This window comes from Macrobrachium nipponense, chromosome 29 (assembly GCF_015104395.2).
Source record: "Macrobrachium nipponense isolate FS-2020 chromosome 29, ASM1510439v2, whole genome shotgun sequence".
Classification (NCBI taxonomy): Eukaryota; Metazoa; Arthropoda; class Malacostraca; order Decapoda; family Palaemonidae; genus Macrobrachium; species Macrobrachium nipponense.
The window spans coordinates 13,903,911-13,925,271 of record NC_061092.1 but is presented as its reverse complement, the minus strand read 5'-3'; the positions used below and the strand labels follow the sequence as shown (position 1 = coordinate 13,925,271).

General features: G+C 44.3%; 1 long non-coding RNA gene across 1 annotated transcript in view; it reads right to left on the bottom strand.

Moving 5' to 3' along the window:
• Nucleotides 1-1,334: 1,334 nt before the first annotated feature.
• The window catches only part of LOC135205940 (uncharacterized), a 613,197-nt gene continuing 593,170 nt past the window's right edge, over nucleotides 1,335-21,361 (bottom strand). Inside the window, exons 4-5 of the long non-coding RNA XR_010312637.1 lie at nucleotides 3,138-3,246; nucleotides 1,335-1,685 (exon numbers count right to left, since the gene is read on the bottom strand). This is a non-coding gene — a long non-coding RNA (uncharacterized LOC135205940). The remainder of the gene's footprint in view (nucleotides 1,686-3,137; nucleotides 3,247-21,361) is intronic.

Genomic DNA, 21,361 nt, shown 5'->3' with positions numbered 1-21,361 from the left:
GCGCGCACGATCGGACAAGCAGTTAACTACCGTTCTCCCCTTGTTCGAAGCTTACGACCGTCCCAGCTGCCGCTAGTTACCTTCCTATTGTTAAAGGACCGAGGGTTTGTATTACGTATCGGAACAAACTTCCATTGAGAATCAGTCCAATCACTACACTCGTTACATGTTCGATCTGCTGAACAAACCTGTCCCCTACACTTAACACATTTAGTGTGAGAATCATATTCTAACTTGGATAATCTAGTTTTACATCCTGAGATGCAAAACCTAACTCCCGACGGACTAGAATCCGACATGGCAACGCCTAAATAAAAAGCAAAATAACAACAACGCCAAAAAAGAGTACTTCACCAATTCCGAAGATCAATTCCACAAGAAAAAAAGCGAAGCAAAGTCATCCAACCGCACCGACCACCGATGTTCACCGGACGCCGGCAGGAAAAGAATTGGATTCACCTGGGCAGTTTGTACCTGGTTTCTCCCGCGAGTAGAGGGAGATGACGTCATCACCACCAGTGTTGGCGACGCCGACGCGCTAAATTTGAATTTAGTATCCTGCCGCTCGTGGAAATCACGGCTCTATAATTGTTCGGTAAGACACTACAATAAAACTGATTATTTTAGCATTCAGTAGTTTGGTAATACATTGACATATTCACAAAACGAATTGTTTAGGAACATTTGATATGGAAGAGCCACGCACCACCTTTGCCCTGCCCGAAATGACAAGAAAGGTTGGAAAACCTATAGCTAGGCATTTTCTAGGCTCATGATGGAGTTTAATGGTAACTTCAAGCCCTTTCCTGTTACTACTAATTAGACCCTTCCTAGAAACCTATCAAGGTTCCTCAATCCTTCAATGCAAGTTAAATCAGTTATGGAAATTTTACATGCAGGATGGTCACTATTCGTGAGAAATGTTTTTCCATAGTACAATGGTGTGCTTACTATGAAAGTGTTAGGTGAGGTTGCTAAGTATCTCCAACTCCATTATCATGACTGCCAAGTCCAAGTATGCTTTTAGTCCCTTGAGGAGGCAAAAGTTTTTTTAGTTTTACGTGCCAACTGAGGAGCTGACACCAGTGCCCCTGTTGAAGAAATTTTGAGGTTTCTCTTGAGGAGCTGAAGGTGTCTGAAGCGTATCTGGACTTATTAGAATTTACCAACCTTTCATCTGAGTTACACTTATTAGAATTTACTGACCTCTTACTTGAGTTATACTAAGTTAATGCAACAAAACAAGAGATTTTAGAATTTTCTTCTTAAATGTAATCAACAAATTTAGAATTTCTGGTCTGAAGTTATTAACCAATGCATTTCTGTATATATTAAATGTTCCTTTAGTTATGCTGCCATGACCTTCCTTAATAAACATACATTGCTCAAAGAGGCATGCCTTTCTCCACAGTTGGCACGGCTGGGATCAGTTATTTACTAAATCCAACTCTGGTTACAAAAGATATTTGTTTTACCTTTTATACTCCACCAGCAATGTGCTTTGATGTTCCTTCATGTCTCATCAACTGCTACTAAAGGGATGGATTGTGAAGTGTCCAAAAAACACCTCTTATTAAATCCAATGGTTAGAAACCCTCTGAACATATTAAATTTTAAAATCTGCAGGTCTCAAAATACAGATTTCTTACTCTCAAATTCCTTATGGCTCTTGCAAACTGCAATACCTGGAATAAAATGGTCTAATAGGTCTTGAGAACATCACCAGAATCAGTACTCCCTAAATTTTACAAAAACCAAAATTTTTCAAATAAAGTGTAACAATGCCAATGCAGTAAAATCTACTTTTACATAACCTTTGTCACAGAGTACAATTCCTTTGATTCAAAATACAGCATCATAAGTCACTCATATTTTCAATAACTTAATTTTATGCATAATAGCAATCTCCAAGTCCAAGATTCAAGATTCTTTCCAGTTAGGGTTCATTCTTCATTCTTTAGAAGGAAACAGCTGACTTTCGATTTATAGACCGATTTATTTTGAAATACAGTGCTATATGCTAGAAATATTTTTGTTCTAAGTAATCTATATGTACAGGGTTTAAGTTAATTTCAAAGCCCACTAACTTCTGTAAAACCTATCTAGAAATAAAATAAAAAATTCTGCTCCAAGAACGTTAAGTCAATGACCCTCCTCACTATGGTACCCAGAACTTATGTCATAATGACCCTCCTCACTATGGTACCCAGAACTTGTCATAATTATCCTCCTCACCATGGTACCCAGAACTTAGGTCATAATTACCCTCCTCACCATGGTACCCAGAAAGAAAATGTACCCTCGACTCTACAGACAAAGATACTCAACAAGTGGTTAACATACTGTTAAATGGGACCAAGCAGTACATGTACAGTATTAACAAAATGGCTGAAGTTGACCGGTCATTAAATTGCCAAGTGTACAAATGGTATAGAATGTAGCCTTATTAGCTAAGCATATTCAAAGTTCATGTTAAAGCTTACCTGGCAATTTAAAGCCCTTTTCTTGCACTATTACTCAGACTCTCCCTTGAAACCTATCATGGCTCCTTATCTATATCTGATGTGGTCATTTTACAGCTGGATGGTGACCATTCATTGAGAAATGTTTCTCCACTGCACAGTGGTTTGTGATTACCATGAAAGGGTTTACGTGAGGTTGCTAATTACCTTTAGCTCCTCTATCACAACTGCTCAGCAGACTTTTCGTCCCTTGGCAGAGGCAAAAGATTTTTAGGTACCACATGAGAAAATGACAACAGTGTACACCCGAGTCTATTATTATTAATGGTTCATTTGTTGAAGAAATTTTGAGGTTCCTCTTGAGGAACTAAAGATGCATCTGGACTTATTAGCATTTACCCTCCACTTATTTGAGTCATTCTTTACTGTAATGCAATAAAGAAGATGATTATTCTTCACTGTATTTACCAAATTTAGAATTTATGAATTGGCGTCATTAGCTGCTTTATTTCTGTAGGCTAATATGCTCTTTAAGTTTAACTGCCCTATTGTCTTCCTTAAAAAATGTTCATTGTCCTAAGAGGCATGCCTTTCTCCACAGTTGACACATTTGGGATAATTGTTTTACCTTTATTCTAAATTTAACTCTGGCTACAAATGAGATGTTTGCCTTACCTTTTATGCTCTATCAGCGTCTCATAAACTGCTATGGAGGGGATGGCTTGCGAGGTATCTCTGTAAACCTTAAACCAACCTCTTTATATCGTTCACACACTTCATGTTCCTGAAAGTATTCCTTATTAACACAACTTATATTTTATGTTTCATATTTTACTGAACCCTACAAAATTTTCACAAATCCTTCATTCAAGTTTTAAGCAATGTATAGTTAGTTCTGCTGCCATTTGGTTTCTTTTCCTTTCTGTTTTTAATTTTCATATTCTAGAATCTCTTAGAAAATTCCTCTTAAGCAATGACCACAAAATAACACAAATCCTCCCAATGCATCTTAATAAAACCTTCAATATCAGAACTAATTTCTAGTCATTAATTGATCACATGAAGCTAAAAAAAATACATCTGGCATTATTATCTTTAGCATTACTATCTTCTTACATCCTTGCCACACCAATTGAAAACAGGATCTGCTTATGCATAATGTTGATAATTACTGTACACATCCAGGGACTGTTTTTATGATATGTGACAGGGCCCAACCCAAGGTAACATCAGGGTCCCACGTCCTCACTTACCCATGTCACAACATTTTGATTGGGAACAGGTCAACTGGTGAGGATGTAACAACTCTTCTAGCTTTAGCTATAGCCAGCTCTATTTTAGAATGTTTTTAAGCATATAAAATGTTATTTCATTATTTTTCCTTTTATAAGACATTAAAGTCTGGCAGTATATAAAGACTCTAAGGAAGCTAAAGTCAATTGAAATTTGTTGGTTAGCATCAGCACCGTAGGTCCTGTGTCGTAAAAGGCGACTAAATGGATAGCTTGTTAAAAAGGATTGCTTCATCAGCTCCATTAATTTTGTATAGAGTCTTCTCTATTTTCCTTATCAAGGTTTTCTAAATGTTGCTGAAACTGGCAAGCAACGTGCCAAAGGGGATCGTCAAATCCGGTGTAGTCATATTGAATTATCTTTATTACTACTATTACTACTACAAGTTTCTCTCTCTCTCTCTCTCTCTGACGTTTCGCCCAGATCTGCCAGGGCATGATCACAGCAATGGTTGCTGGAGGACTGAATCTTGGTGGCGAGTCCTTCTCTTTATATCATGGTTGTGTGGGCGCTCACGGATGCTCCTGCAGGACCCGAAGGATACCGACTTTTCATTGGCTGGCGGCCAGGCGTTGTAAACTCGAGGTGCGTTGACCTTCTCAGTTGTGTTGCATCACCTGGAGCTGGGTTTTCATTGGCTGCGATCGTGGTGACGTAACTCCTGGTATTTCTTCCATCCTCTTCAGTATTAGTCCCATCCTGGGCGCTGGTGTTATCATCTGGATGGGGGGGCTGGGCCTTCCTTACACAGGTGGGCTGCAGGAAGGGTTCCTGTGTCATATTTAGGAGGGGATTTTGTTCAAGAATGAATAACGCTTCAAGGAGGCATAGGCGTCGCTGATCAGGGGCTCTTCCGCAATGTCCTCTTGCACGACGTGATGTTGGTGGGTGGTGAGGGCGTGGTGTTTGATGGCACCATTCTGGGCCTCGAGAGTTTACGACGCCTGGCTGCCAGCCAATGAAAAGTCAAGTATCCTCCTGGTCCTGCAGAAGCATCCATCAGTGCCCGCACGACCATGATATAAAGCGAAGGACTCACCACCAAGATTCAGTCCTCCAGCAACCATCGCTGTGATCATGCCATGGCAGATCTGGGCGAAACGTCAGAGAGAGAGAGAGAGAGAGAGAGAGAGAGAGAGAGAGAGAGAGAGAGAGAGAAACTTGTAGTAGTAATAGCAGTAATAAAGATAATTCAATATGACTACACCGTATTTGACGATCCCCTTTGGCACGTTGCTTGCCAGTTTCAGTAACATTGAGAAAACCTTGATAAGGAAAATAGAGAAGACTCTATACAAAATTAATGGAGCTGATGCAGCAATCCTTTTTAAGAAGACTTGTTTAAAAGAGGGTCTGCTCCCAAGATATAAAAGGATAGCTACTGCTTTGCAGTCTTACTTTTTAGTAAAAGGCTAGGCCCACTGCCAATAACTGTGGAAACTGCTGCCTTGCAGGTGGACTTTTTAGTCAAAGGCAAGGCCCACTGCCAATAACTGTGGTTAATGACAGCAAGGGCATGCAGTCGTAAAAACCCCTTTGCCAAACAACAAACCATGCCTGATGTTGTTGGAGGATGAAGCCTTTGATAGAAGGTGGTGGAGAAGGAGCATCAGGCAACCGATCCCTTAATAGGGATAACGGTGAGAAAGAAGATAAGGTCACGTAAAATGCCGTGGTGCTTTGGCTAGAATAAAGATAGCCCTACACTATGAAAGAAGAATGGGAGGTTGGGTTTGATTATTTTTATGCCATTTTTGAAAATGTAAAGGATCTAACAGGATTAGGTCCTTCAGGCAGGATACTGTGCCCTATGTTTGGTAAGTCAGTACGTATTTTGTGGTATTTTGGTTTTCTGGTACAGTAAACGCCCCGCATTTACGATTTGCGGACTCGCATATTTGCGGATTTCTATATGGACTGTATATACCCGTTACTCACAGAAAATTTGTATATTTGCAGTATTTTTCACAGAGAAATATTAAAAAATGACTATTTTCATATCATTTGTGACAAAATGCATTTTTTGTGATAAAACTACTAAAATACTCAGGTATGAGCATTTTTTATTTAATTTTTTTTTTTTTTTTTTGCATTTTAACTATCAAAATAGGCAGTTATAAGTGTTTTTAGTGGTTTAAAGTATTCGAGAATTCCTCTAAAAGGTTCCTCCCAAGCCCTTTTCACTCCCTCCTCGTGATCATCTATCCTCAACATATTCCCATACCATCTCATTCGTGACTCTCTTATCACCTCTGTAATCTTTGCTAAGCTTTTCCTTCTTATTTCATCATTTTCCAATCACTCAAGCAGTGATATTCTCATGATCCACCTCATTATTCACACCTCTGTTCTCTCAAGCTTGACTTCCTCTTTTCTTCTTACAGCCCATGTTTCTGATCCATACATTAACACTGGTCTTGACTTTTAGCTTGATTGGCATATTCCTATCACATACCTAGCTACTACCCCAGTTAGCCTACCTCCCTCCCCCACTTCCCCCCCCCCCCCACACAGCTTTTATCCTGCTGTCAACTTCAGCCTCACGCCCCTCTCTTAGTTTAAAGTAGATCCTAAGCATTTAAACTTTTCTGCCTACCCCACCCAAAACCCCGCATTCCCAAAGGTTCCCCCTTACCATAGGATAGAGTTCAAAGGAAAATTACAGGTTAATTAGAATCGCCCGACAAAAAACTGACGGAAAACTCAAATCATCCATGACCAGTACAAACATAGGGTTGCTTTCCTGTTTCTCTAACTGTTAGTTACTTTTTGTGCTTGCTCTTTGATTTGATACCTACCTAGGTATATCAACTCGACCTGCCTAACCAACTTTTCTGGGACTTTCCTTTTCCTCTAACACCAAAACATTACTTCTCTTGGGATTCTATCGTATGCTTTCTATAGGTCTATAAATGCACAATAGAGCTCCTGGTTTCCCTCAGGTCTCTTTTCCTGGACCTGTAGCTGTCTTACTATGAAGAGGTATCCACGGTCCACCGTACCTCACCTCTTCTTCTCATGAATCCATACTGCTGTTTCCCGATCCTCTCTAAAACGTTCAATCCATGCTCTGTTAGCAATACGCACAATATGTAAAAAGAAAAAAAAAATTAGTGTCTACATTCCATAAAAACTCATAGGAACTTCCTGACTGGAAACTTTCAGCCAGTGTTGCCAGTGCCACACTCTCTGATTGGAATGGTCGCTCGTGCCGGCTCCTCAAAATTATTGGTTTTTCAGTAAAAAATGTCGTACAAAATTGTAGATTTTATCGTAATTATTATCTTACTGTTTCTAATATTTAACACATTTTTATAATTTGACAAAATGATGAATATATGTATGATTTCTTTGTAGTCATTATCTTGCAATTTACACAATTAAGAAAAAGAATACAAATGAAACATTTCTCTTTATAAAAATGGAAAAAATGGAATTATGAATAATTAGTTAATGTTATGAACAAATTATTACTAAATTGTACCAACACTGCGGTAAAAAAAAGTATACAGATTAGAACGTCACTTCTTTCCATAATGTAAACTAAACTGATAACGAATTAACACGAAGATATGTGAGTTGATAGGCCTACACTCATACATATCTTTAAACACAACCAAAACATCGAAAATGAAAATAGCATCACTGAGTAGTAATTTAAAATAAATATATATAATTAAACATGACTGGTACTGATACCTATCCCATGATAAAGAAATTAATAACAATAGTAATTGAAAAGTATATCTTTAAGAATCTTCTTCCAAATCAAATTCCTGTTCTCTGATGTTCTGGAATAACTATGCATGATTATTTATTCTGGAAAAGATATCATTTGCAGGAGTAAAATGAACACATGACCCTCCTGAACCTTTGATGCAACTAGCAGAGAGAAGAGCCCCATTAACTGTCCTTGTTTTCAGTCTATTTCTTTGTTTAGTTTTAAAGAGGATAACTTTACTGAACACTCGTTCGCATTCAGCATTAGAGTGCGGCAAGCAAAGAGCAGTTAAGAGCAAAATTGGCTAGGACTGAAAAACTAGACTCTTTTTTCCTCCTGGCCGGGGGCCCCACGCCAGGCGGACATCACACGCCCATCCCATGACCCGTGGTGGGCCTGGGCCGCCCATCTCAGGACCTGTTGCGGACATCGCCCGCCCAACCTGGGACCTGTGATGGGTCCAGCCCGCCCGACCGGGGACACGTGGTGGGCCAGGCCTGCCCGTCCCAGACAAGTGGCAGACATTGCCCACCTGTCCCAGGACCCATGGCAGGCCCGGCCCGCCCGTCCCAGAACACATAGATGTCCACCACATGTCCCGGGATAGATTGGCCAGGCCCGCCACGGGCCGCGGGACAGGCACTTGATATTCGCCATGAGTTCCAGGACACGTGGCGGACATAGCCCACCTGTCCTGGGTCCCGCGGCGGGACCTACCCCCCCATACCAGGACACATGTCAGACATCGTCCAGCCGTCCCAGGACCCGCAGCGGGCCCAGGCCACCTGTCCAGGGACTTGCGGAGGATCTGGCCGGGCAGTCCCGGGACCCATTACGGGCCCAGCCCACCCATCTCGGGACCCGCAACGGGCCAGGCCTGCCCATCCTGGAACCCGCGGTGGGCCCCGCCTTGGGACACATGCCGGATATCGTCCGCACGTCATGGAATCCACGGCGGGATGGGCCCACCCATCCTGGGACATGCGGCGGACATCATCCACCCGTCCTGGGACCCGCGACAGTCATCGCCCGCCAGTCCTGGGACACGCGGCAGGCCCGGACCGCCTGTCCTGGAATGTGAGGGCAATGTCCGCCACGTTACCGAGATGGGAGAGCCGGGCCCGCCGCAGGTCCAGGGACTGAGCAATGTCCGTCTCGTGTCCTGGGACAGATGGGCTAGGCCCGCCGCGGGTCGCAGGACTGGCAGGCAAAGTCTGCCTTGAGTCCCAGGACGGGCGGGTGATGACCACCGTGGGCCCCATGACGGGCCCCCCCAATCCTGGGACACATGGCAGACATTGTCTGGCTGTCCCGGGACTGGCAGCGGGTAAAGGCCGCCCATCCAGGGACCTGTGACAGGTCCGGCCCGCCCATCCCAGGACCCACGACGGGCCCGGCCCGCACGTCCCAGGACCCAAGGTGGTCATCGCCTACCAGTCCGGGACCCACGGTGGTCATCGCCTGCCAGTCACAGGACCCGCCGCGGGCCCGGCCCGCCCGTCCCGGGAAATGTGGCAGTCATTGCCTGCTCATCCCAGGACACGTGGCGGACATCACAAGCCCATCCTATAGGACCCTCAGGAGGCCCGGCCCACCTGTCCCGGAACAGGTGGGCAATGTCCTCCACTTCTATGGGGACGAGAGAGCTAAGCCCGCCGTAGGTCCCAGGATGGGTGGGAGATGTACGCCTTGTGTCCAGGGACGGGTGGGCCAGGCCCGCTACGCTGGGATGGGCGGGCAAAGTCCGCCACGAGTCACGGGACACGTGGCGGACATCGCCCACCCCTCCGGGGACCCGCGGAAGGCTCCACCCCCCCATCCCAGGACACACGGCGGAAATAGTCCAGCCGTCCCGGGACCCGCAGCGGTCCCAAACCGCTCATCCTGGGATCCGCAGGGGTACCCGGAGTGCCTGTCCTGGGCCAAGCAGCGGATTTCACCCACCCATCCAAAGATCCGCGGCTGGCCCAAGCCACTGATCCAAGGACCCATGATGGGCCCGGCCCACCCGTCCTTTAAACCTGCAGTGGGCCCGGCCCACCCGTCATGGGACACGCAGCAGACATCGCCCGCCCGTCATGGGACCCGTGGCAGGCCCGGCCTGCCCCTCCCGGGACATGTGGCACATATCGTCTGCCCATCCCAGGACCCGCGGTGAGCCCAGCCTGCCCGTCCTGGGACACATGGCGGACCTCACCTGACCGTCAAGGGAACCGCAGCAAGCCAGGCCCGCCCAGCGACAAGCGGCAGGCCTGGCCCGCCCATCCCGGGACACGCGGTGAGCCTGCCCCGCCCATCCTGGGACACGCGGCGGGCCCAGCCCACCCATCCTGGGACACACGGCAGACCTCGCCCACCCATCCCGGAACACGTGCCAGGCCCCGCCCACCTGTCCCGGGACGTGGCGGGCAAGGCCCACCTGTCCCGGGACGTGGCGGATATTGCCCGCCCATCCAGAAACCCAAGGCAGGCCCAAGCCGTCTATCCTGGGACCCACGACAGGCTCGGCTCACCTGTCCCAGGACACGTAGCAGACATCCCCTGCCTGTCACGGTACCCGCGGTGGGCGTGGCCAGCCCATCCAATGACACGTAGTGGACCTTGCCCGTCTGTCCCAGGATCTGCTGCAGGCGCGGCCTGCCCATTCCGGGATACATGGTGGGCGGGGCCTGGCCTGGCCCTGCCCTTCCCGGGACATGCGGCGGACCTCGCCTGCCTGTCCAGGACACTTGGCGGACCTCACCCGCCCATCCTAGAACCTGAGGCCGGGCAAGCCCATCCTAGAACCCGAGGTGGGCCCGCCCGTCCCGGAACCTGCGGCGGGCCTGGCCAGCCCGTCTGGGACATGTGGCAGACCCAGCCCTCCCGTCCCAGGACCAGCGGCGGGCCCAGCCCTCCCACCCCAGGAGACATGACGGACCTCGCCAGCCCGTCCCGTGACCCATGGCGGACCTCGCCCACCCATCCTGTGACCCACAGCGGACCCGACCCCACCCCGTCTCGGGACCCCACCTGTCCAGGGGCACACGGCGGGCCTGACCCCCCTGTCCTGGGGCAAGAAGTGGACCTCACACGCCCATCCTGGGACCCGCAGCGGGCCCAGCCCGCCCGTCCCAGGACACGCGACAGGCGGCCCACCCGTCCTGGGACCTGTGGCGGGCCCAGCCCGCCCGTCCACCCCATCCCAGGACAAGCACACAGCGGGCCCGGCCAGCCCGTCCCGAGACATATGGCAGACCTCACCCGCCCGTCCAGGGACCTGCGGCGGGCCCGGCTTGCCCGTCCCGAGACACGTGGCGGACCTCACCTGCCGGTTCCGGGACCCGCGGGGTGCCTGGCCCACCTACGGCTGGCCCCGCCCATCCCGGGACACACAGCAGACCTCACCCGCCTGTCCAGGGACCTACAGCGGGCCCAGCCCGCCCATCCCTGGACATGTGGCAGACCTCGCCCGCCTGTCCCAGGACCCATGGCAGCCCCTCCCTACCTGTCCTGGGACACGTGGCGGACCTCACTCGCCCGTCCCGGGACCCACGCCGGGCCCGGGCCGCCCGTACCGGGAAACTTGGTGGACCTCGCCTGCCCATCCCAGGACACACGGCAGACATTGCCCGCCCATCCCGGGACATGTGGCGGATATCGCCTGCCCATCCCGGGACCCTTGGCGGGCCCGGCCTGCCCGTCCCAGGACACGTGGCGGACATCGCCCAGCCGTCCCAGGACACGTGGCAGACATTGCCTGCCCTTCCTGGGAACCTCAGCGGGCTCTGCCTGCCCGTCCCAGGACACGTGGCAGACATCGCCCGCCCTTCCCGGGAACCTCAGCGGGCTCTGCCTGCCCGTCCCAGGACACTTGGTGGACATCACCCGCCCATCCCGGAACCCACGGCGGGCCCGGCCTGCCCGTCCCAGGAGACGTGGCGGACATCGCCCGCCTGTCCCGGGACCCATGGCGGGCCTTGCCCGCCAGTCCCTGCAGAGAGCAACACCTATACTATTCCTTAGAAACAGAAATATGCCACTGAATCCTCTCAATTCTCCTGGGGCTTCTCTGAATCCTCTAGTTATTGTCCTGGCACTCTGCAAATACTACTGAATCGTCTGCTTCCTCTTCTGGCACCTCCACGAATCCTACTCAATTCTATCAATTCTCCAAGAGTTTTTCTGAAGCCTGGGTCTGCTCCCGGTACCTCCACAAATCCCCTCATTTTCTTCACCGTTTTTGTAATCCTCCCCTTTCCTTTCCCTTCCAGGAATCAATAAAACTAAGAAAACATTTCAACATATTCATTTCGTTTCTAGTTCAATTTCCTTCAAGGATTAAAGAAGCAAACTTATTACAAAATAAACATCAAAGTTTTCATACAACAAAATTTTCACATCTGATCTGTCTTCGTGAGGCCAACACAGTCTTCATCGCGCCATTCCTTGAAAATCGACAGCTGCTTCTGCAGTTTCCAGTTGTCCTCCACTAGGCGTCTTTATTTCTCATGGAGATTCTTCAGGTCGCACACCAATTTCTCCTTCGCTCCTCGCAGCTGTCGAACCTCATCTTCCAGCTGGTCATTCCGTTCGCCCTAGACACAGGCCTTCCTCTCCAGCGACGATTTCCTTCCTCTAGAAAGCAATGCCAGCTCGTTCTTCTTAAGTTTCACCGCCTCAACTTCACACTGGAGTCCACGCATTTCCTTCCAGAAGTCTTCAACTTCCCTCTGCAGGCACTGAAACCTCAACTCGAGGTCATTCCTCTCGGATTCCCGCTTTTCGGTCGCGTCTTTTTGTTCCTGAATGAGCCTCGCCATCCGTGCCGCTTATGCCAACTTTAGCTGCAGATTTTTCTCCTTCTGTCGTAGCAGTTTCTCGAGTCTGTCAAGCAGGCAGTTTGCCTCTGCCAACGGTGCAATCATATCCTTTATCCTCTCACATAGGCCATCGTTTCTCTGCCCGATTTCCTTGGCGTTGTCCTTCAGCTGCTGATTTTCTTCTACCATCTTGAGGATCTTGTCTTCCAGCTGGCGTTTCTCCCTCTTCTCTTTATCGTTCCAGCTTCGAGAGAGGGGGCCTTGTCTTGCCAGGCTTGCAGTTGCAACACCTACTAAGTGATCTGGTTGGCATGAGTGCGTTCTTCCCTTCCGCCTTCCTTCTGCATCTCTTCAAAGTAGTCGAGCCTCTGTTGCAGCTGAAGAATTGTCCTGTCCAAGTTCAACCGCTGCTCCCTCTGGCACTGGATGGCATCTCGTAAGGCCGCAATTCTCTCGTTCAGTTCCTTTTCCTTGGCCTGTTCAGCTCTATCATCATCAGTCAGGAGAGAAATTCCACCAGCGAATAGGCAGCCACAGCAAACAAGATGACTGGTCTTCCGTATTTCGAACAACATCTAGACAACAACGTCCCAACAACAGCTGCTGCTAAGGCCAGGTAAGGCCACATTCTCTTCAAACTGAAATCCATCTCTGAAGTATCCTTTTTCTCTCTCGATTTTTCGTTGATTTTCTATATTCCACGGGAGATATTTTGATTTATCAAAATATAGCAGGAATTATTCTGAAAGACTTTTAATTATGTCTTGTCTCTTGGTGTTATAAATTACTGAAATCACTCTCGCTCTCTCTCAAGTTTGTAAGAACATTAGGGATTTTTTGCAGTCCGTATCTTTTTTTGTCTGCTCTCTCTCTCTCTCTCTCTCTCTCTCTCTCTCTCTCTCTCTCTCTCTCTCTCTCTCTCTCTCCCCGTGCGGTTTTTTTTTACCTCATCTATGGCAATAAATTCGTGGATTTTCCTTTATTTACCCTTTTGTCTAATGAATCTCTCTCTCTCTCTCTCTCTCATCTTGCCCCTAAGGTCTGGAATTCTTAATTTGTTCCTTCATTTAGGTTTAAGGCTTTGCATTCGATATAAGTATAGAGAGAGAGAGAGAGAGAGAGACTGTATTTTTGTGTAGGAAAACGGTGTATTGGTATATTTACATATGGGAGTGCATGTGAAATTACTCCCTTTGGAATAGGAAAGCTAATGTGAGCATACCAATCTTAGTGTATAATGCTCCAATTGAGGTTCTTATTATTATTCTGTCCATCTAGGCTTTTATATATATATATATATATATATATATATATATATATATATATATATATATATATATATATATATAATATATATAATATATATATATATATATATATATATATATATATATATATATATCATATATATAATATATATATATAATATATATATATATATATGATATAATGTGCCAAAGACAAGTCACATTTTAGACATGCTGTCTACGAACGAGGAACGCCAAAGTACACAGATGAATCAAAAGTACTAAAGTAGAACTGCGCACACCTGAAAGTCCCCTATTGAGACCCACCACTCATGGCAATAGTGACAGCCCTTACAAAAGCATACAGCGCAAGTATGTGCACGTGTGTGTAATATACGCGATGTTGCAACATTACCAAGAGAGAGAGAGAGAGAGAAGAGAGAAAATGACGATAGTTGTTAATGATAATGTTTTTCAGGATTACAAACAGTGGCCGGGTAGTTTTTCTTCTTCTTTTTTCGACATGGCGTATTCAGGAACCTTTTTCTCCTTAAAGGAAATAGTGGTGGCCACAGCTATGAGTGAAAATAGATCAACGTGAAATGACGGTCTGTTCCCTCTGAACAGACAGGTACCGACGAAGATAGGGCGGCTATTTACCGCTATCTATACTATGGTGCCTCCACTTATATGCACTTGAATTGAAATTTATTCTTGTCAATCGAAATGTGCATGGTGTGATAGGCAGTTTTCTAAACGTGTGTGAGTGTGTGTGCCCATGAATTGTGTAGACAGCACGCCTGGCGGAATAGTTCCGCCTGTTTGAGCATACCGCGACATGAAGTCACACATAACAGATGAACCGCACATAAATGGCTGCCCCCATGGTGCAATAGAAAATTGGTTGTAAAAAATAAGAAAATGCCCCTTTCCAAAAATATTTTTTAACCTGGGTACTTAAATGGAATAATACTACATATGGAACATCTGAAATGCAACCAGAAGTTCCCCTTTAAGGTCCGGACCGAGGGGAAATTGTCCATTTGACTTAGAACCGAAGGAGAAAATGTCATTCTACTTATCAATTTATCTATTCCGTCGAAATACCAATAAACTCCTTGATGACTCAACTGCATCACGGGAAAAATAAATCATAGCTAGTAGCGAAATATGCCCAAAAATGGTAATTGGACATGAGACTATGCAAATCTTAAGCAAGAATACTACATAGGGATTTACTTACACAATTGACAAGTTATTATTATTATTATTAATAACAATAATAATAATAATAATAATAATAATAATAATAATAATAATAATAATAATAATAATAATAATAATAATAACGAAAAATAAAAATATTCTTAATATCGAGTTCTATTCATTAAATAAATGAAGAAACAAACCAAATCGTAAGACTTGATTATAATTCCCTTATATCACCAATTTTAACATCAAAGTTAAATGAGGATCAAAACTGGTATTATATTCGCTCATCTGCCAGAGAGTGTCTTAACTCGAAAATTGCTATATTTCGGGAGAAGCAATCTAAAGTTGAAATTCTCCATGCTTTGTCCATTTATATTTAGATGATTATTTTACTGAGCGTTTTAATGACAAATACAAAAAAGAATTTTTTACCACAATATGGAATCAAGAAGAGGCTATCTGCTGGTATCAATAGCTCCAAACACATTTGTTGAGTTGTGTCACTCTTCTGGCAAATGAGCGATGGTCCGACTGACAGTTCTACTTTTCACACGTGGACGTTCACCCTTCTAACAGTCGTGGGGGTGAACTGACAGGTATTACTGTACCTTTTATCCAGGTATTACTGTGGTAACTATTCATTTTATCCCGGCATTATTGTAGTGACTGTCCCGTTTATCCAGTGTTCTGTGGTGACACTCCCTTTTATCCAGGTATTACTGTGCTGTCTGTCACCTTTAACCAGGTAATAATGTTGTGACTGTCCAGGTATTACTATGCTGTACCTCCCTTTTATCCAGGTATTACTGTGAAGACTGTCCCCTTTATCCAAGTATTACTGTGAAGACCGTCCCATTTTATCCAGGTATTACTGTGAAGACTGTCCCCCTTTATCCAAGTATTACTGTGGTGACAGTCCTTTTATCCATGTATTACTGTGAAGACTATCCCCTTTATCCAAGTATTACTGTGAAAACTGTCCCCTTTATCCAGGTATTACTGTGAAGACTGTCCCCTTTATCCAGGTATTACTGTGAAAAACTGTCCCCTTTATCCAAGTATTACTGTGAAGATTATCCCCCTTTATCCCAGGTATTATCCAAGTATTATTGTGAAGACGTCCCTTTATCCAGTATTACTTTATGAAAACTGTCCCCTTTATCAAAGTACTACTGTGGAGACCGTCCCCTTTATCCAGGAATTACGGTGAAAACTGTCCCCTTTATCCAAGTATTACTGTGAAGACTGTCCCCCTTTATCCAGGTAATACTGTGAAGACTGTCCCCTTTATCCAAGTATTACTGTGAAGACTATCCCCTTTATCAAAGTATTACTGTGAAAACTGTCCCCTTTATCCAGGTATTACTGTGAAAACTGTCCCCTTTATCCAAGTATTACTGTGAAAACTGTCCCCTTTATCCAGGTATTACTGTGAAGACGGTCCCCCTTTATCCAGGAATTACGGTGAAAAAACTGTCCCCCTTTATCCAAGTATTACTGTGAAGACAGTTCCCCTTTTATCCAAAGTATTACTGTGAAAAACTGTCCCCTTTATCCAAGGTATTACTGTGAAAACTGTCCCTTTATCCAAGTATTACTGTGAAAAATTACTGGGATATCCCCTTTATCAAGGAATACGTGAAAAACTGTCCCTTTAATCCAAGTCTTACAAAAATGTCAGACTGTTCCCTTGACCAAGGAATTACTGTGAAAACTATCCCCTTTATCCAATATTACGTGAAAACTGTCCCCTTTATCCAAGTATTTACTGTGAAAACTGTCCCTTTATCCAAAGTATTACTGTGAAGAAAAACTGTCCCCTTTATCCAAGTATTACTGTGAAAACTGTCCCCTTTATCCAAGTATTACTGTGAAAACTGTCCCCTTTATCCAAGTATTACTGTGAAGATGGTCCCCTTTATCCAAGTATTACTGTGAAAACTGTCCCCTTTATCCAAGTATTACTGTGAATACTATCCCCTTTATCCAAGTAATTACTGTGAAAAACTGTCCCCTTTTATCAAAGTATACTGTTGTGTGCAAACTGTCCCTTTATCCAGGTATTACTGTGAAGACTACTTCCCCTTTATCCAAGTATACTGTGAAAAAATCTGTCCTCTTATCAAGTATTACTGTGAAGACTATACCCTTTATCCAAGTATTACTGTGAAAACTGTCCCCTTTATCCAGGTAATTAGTGTGAAAACTGCCCCTTTATCCAGTATTAATGTTGAAAAACTGTCCCTTATCCAAAGTATTAACTGTGAAAAACGGTCCCCTTTATCCCAGTATTATGTGAAGGACTTTTAATCCCCTTTATTCAAGGAATTTAACTGTGAAAACTGTCCCCTTTAATCCAAGTTTATTACTGTGAAAACTAGTCCCCTTATCCAAGTATTTACTATGAAAACTGTTCCCCTCCCCTTTATCCAGGAATAACTGTGAAAACTATCCCCTTTATCCAAGATTACTGTGGAAAAACTGTCCCCTTTATCCAAACGTATTACCCCTGTTTGAAAACTGTCCCCTTATTATGTATTACTATGTGAAAACTGTTCCCCGGTTATATTAAGTATAACTGTGAACAAATGTCCCTTTTATCCAAGCATTACTCCCTTTGCAAAAACTGTCCCCTTTATTCCAAGTTATTTTTTACTGTGAAACCAAAACTGGTCCCTTTATCCCCCAGGTTTATTACCTGTGAAGACTATCCCCTTTATCCAAGATTACTGTGAAAACGTCCCCTTTATCCAAGTATTAAAACTGTGAAGACTATCCCCTTTATCCAAGGTATTACGTGAAAACTGTTCCACTTTATCCAGGTATACTTTTTGTGTGAAAAAACTGTGCCCCTTTATCCAAGTAATTACTGTGGAAAACTGCCCCCCTTTATCCCAAGTATTATGTGAAAACTGTCCCCTTTATCCCCATGTTAATTACCTGTGAAGGGACATATCCCCTTTACCAGGAATTACTGTGAAAAACTGTGCCCTTAATCCAAGTATACCCCTGTTTGAAAAACTGTCCCCTTAGCCAAGTAATTTACCTATGAAAACTGTCACCCCTTTATCAGGAATTGACTGTGAAAACTATCCCTCCCCTTTATCCAAGTAGTTACTGTGAAAAAACTGTCCCCTTTATCCAAGTATTACTGTGAAAGAAACCTGTCCCCCTTTATCTATGTATTAGCTGTTGAAAACTGCACCCTTTATTACAAAGTATTTACTGTGGAAAAAACTGTCCCCTTTTATCCAAAGCATTACTCTGAAAAACTGTCCCCTTTATCAGGAACTTACTGTGAAAAACTTAATTACCCTTTATCCAAGGCTTATTATCTTGAAAACTGTCCCCTTTAATCCAAGTAATTACGTGTGAAGACTATTCCCTTTATCCTAGTAATTACTGTGAAAAACTGTCCCCTTTATCCAGGTATTAACTGTGAAGACTATCCCCTTTATTTATCACCAGGAATTACTGTGAAAACTGTACCCTTTATTTTCCAGGAATTAATTGTGAAAACTGTTCCCCCTTTATCCAAGTATTACTGTGTAAGATCTATCCCCTTTATTCCAAGTTAATTTACTGTGAAGACTATCCCCTTCAATACCAGGAATTACTGTGAAAAACTGTTCCCCTTTAATCCAAAGTATTACTGTGAAAAAACTGTCCCCTTTATTCCAAGTATTAACTGTGGAAGACGGTCCCCTTTATCCAGGAAGGTTTTACTGTGAAAACTGTCCCCTTTATCCAAAGTATTACTGTGAAGGACGGTCCCCCTTTATCCAGGAAATTACTGTGAAAAACTGTCCCCCTTTATACCAAGTTATTACTGTGAAGACTGTCCCCTTTATCCCAAAGTATTACTGTGAAGGAAAAATGGTCCCCCTTTCATCCAGGAATTACTGTGAAAACTGTCTCTTTTTATCCGAAGTATTACTCGGTGAAAGACGGTCCCCCCTTTATCCAGGAAATTACTGGATGAAAAACTGTCCCTTTATCCAGCGGTATTACTGTGAAGAAACTGTCACCCTTTATCCAAGTACTTACCTGTGAAGACGGCCCCCCTTTATCCAGGAATTACTGTGAAAAACTGTCCCCTTTATTCCAAGTATTACTGTTGGAAGACCGGTCCTGACCCCCTTTATCCAGGAATTACTGTGAAAAACTGTCCCCTTTATCCAAGTATTACTGGCTGAAGAAACTATCCCCTTTATCCAGGTATTACTGTGAAGGACGGTCCCTTTTATCCAAGTAATTACTATGAAAAAAACTGTCACCCCCTTTAATCCAAGTATTACTGTGAAGACGGTCCCCCTTTATCCAGGAATTACTGTGAAAACTGTCCCCTTTATCCAAGTATTACTGTGAAGACTGTCCCCCTTTATCCAGGTAATACTGTGAAGACTGTCCCCTTTATCCAAGTATTACTGTGAAAAGACCTATTACCCCTTTAAAATTCCCCACCGATTACTGTGAAAACTGTCCCTGGATTTATCCAGGTTAATGAAAAACTGTTGAAAACTGTCCCTTTATCCAAGTATTACCCTGGTTGAAAACTGTCCCCTTTATCCAGGTATTACTGTGAAGACCTCCCCTTTATCCAAGGAATTACGGTGAAAAACGGACCTTTATCCAAGTATTACGTGAAGACAAAAGTCCCCTTTATCCAAGTATTACTGTGAAGACAGTCCCCTTTATCCAAGTATTACTGTGAAGACTATCCCCTTTATCCAGGTATTACTGTGAAAACTGTCCCCTTTATCCAGGTATTACTGTGAAGACTATCTCCTTTATCCAAGTATTACTGTGAAAACTGTCCCCTTTATCCAAGTATTACTGTGAAGACTGTCCCCTTTATCCAAGTATTACTGTGAAAACTGTCCCTTTCTCCAGTTATTACTGTGAAAACTGTCCCCTTTATCCCCAAGTTTATTACTGTGAAGGAAATGGTCCCCTTTAATCCAAGTATTACTGTGAAAACTGTCCCCTTTATCCAAGTATTACTGTGAATACTATCCCCTTTATCCAAGTATTACTGTGAAAACTGTCCCCTTTATCCAAGTATTACTGTGAAAACTGTCCCCTTTATCCAAGTATTACTGTGAAGACTATCCCCTTTATCCAGGTATTACTGTGAAAACTGTCCCCTTTATCCAGGTATTACTGTGAGAAAACCTATACTATTTTCCAAGTATTACTGTGACTGTCGTCCCCCCCTCCAAGTATTACTGTGGACCAAGTTATTAAAATGTGAGACCTATCAAAACCTTTATCCAAGTATTACTGTGAAAACTGTCCCCTTTATCCAAGTATTACTGTGACCTATAAAACCCCTTTATCCAAGTATTACTGTGACCCTGTCCTATGATCCAGGTATTACTGTGAAACTGTCCTTTATGAAAATCCCCACCAAGTATTACTGTGAAAACCCCTGGTGTTTATCCAGGAATTACTGTGTAAACTGTCCCCTTAATCCAAGTATTACTGTGAAAACTGTCCCCTTTATCCAAGTATTACTATGAAAACTGTCCCCTTTATCCAGGAATTACTGTGAAAACTGTCCCCTTTATCCAAGTATTACTGTGAAAACTGTCCCCTTTATCCAAGTATTACTGTGAAAACTGTCCCCTTTATCCAAGTATTACTGTGAAAACTGTCCCCTTTGATCTCATGAGTTACTGTGAGTGCAAACTGTCCCTTTATCCAAGTATTACTGTGAAAACTGTCCCCTCCCCTATTCAGTATTATCGTAAAAAGTAACTATGTTATCCCCACCAAGTATTACTGTGAAAACTGATCCCCTTTATCCAAGTATTACTGTGAACGTCCCCCCTTTACCAGTATTACTGTGAAGACTATCCCCTTTATCCTAGTATTACTGTGAAAACTGTCCCCTTTATCCAGGTATTACTGTGAAGACTATCCCCTTTATCCAGGAATTACTGTGAAAACTGTCCCCTTTATCCAGGAATTACTGTGAAAACTGTCCCCTTTATCCAAGTATTACTGTGAAGACTATCCCCTTTATCCAAGTATTACTGTGAAGACTATCCCCTTTATCCAGGAATTACTGTGAAAACTGTCCCCTTTATCCAAGTATTACTGTGAAAACTGTCCCCTTTATCCAGGAATTACTGTGAAAACTGTCCCCTTTATCCAAGTATTACTGTGAAAACTGTCCCCTTTATCCAAGTATTACTGTGAAGACGGTCCCCCTTTATCCAGGAATTACTGTGAAAACTGTCCCCTTTATCCAAGTATTACTGTGAAGACGGTCCCCTTTATCCAGGAATTACTGTGAAAACTGTCCCCTATCCAGGTTACTGTGACTGTCCCCCACCACTAAAATCCACGTTTACTGTGACTGTCCCTTTATCCAAGTATTACTGTGAAGACGGTCCCCCTTTATCCAGGAATTACTGTGAAAACTGTCCCCTTTATCCAAGTATTACTGTGAAGACGGTCCCCCCTTTATTCAAAAGTTTATCCGGAATTACTGATGACTGTCTCCCCCTTTATCCAAGGATTACTGTGACCCCTGTTCCCCCCTTTAAAACCCCTCCAAGTAATTACTGTGACAGACTGTCTATCCCCAGCCAAGTATTACTGTGAGACCCCTTATCC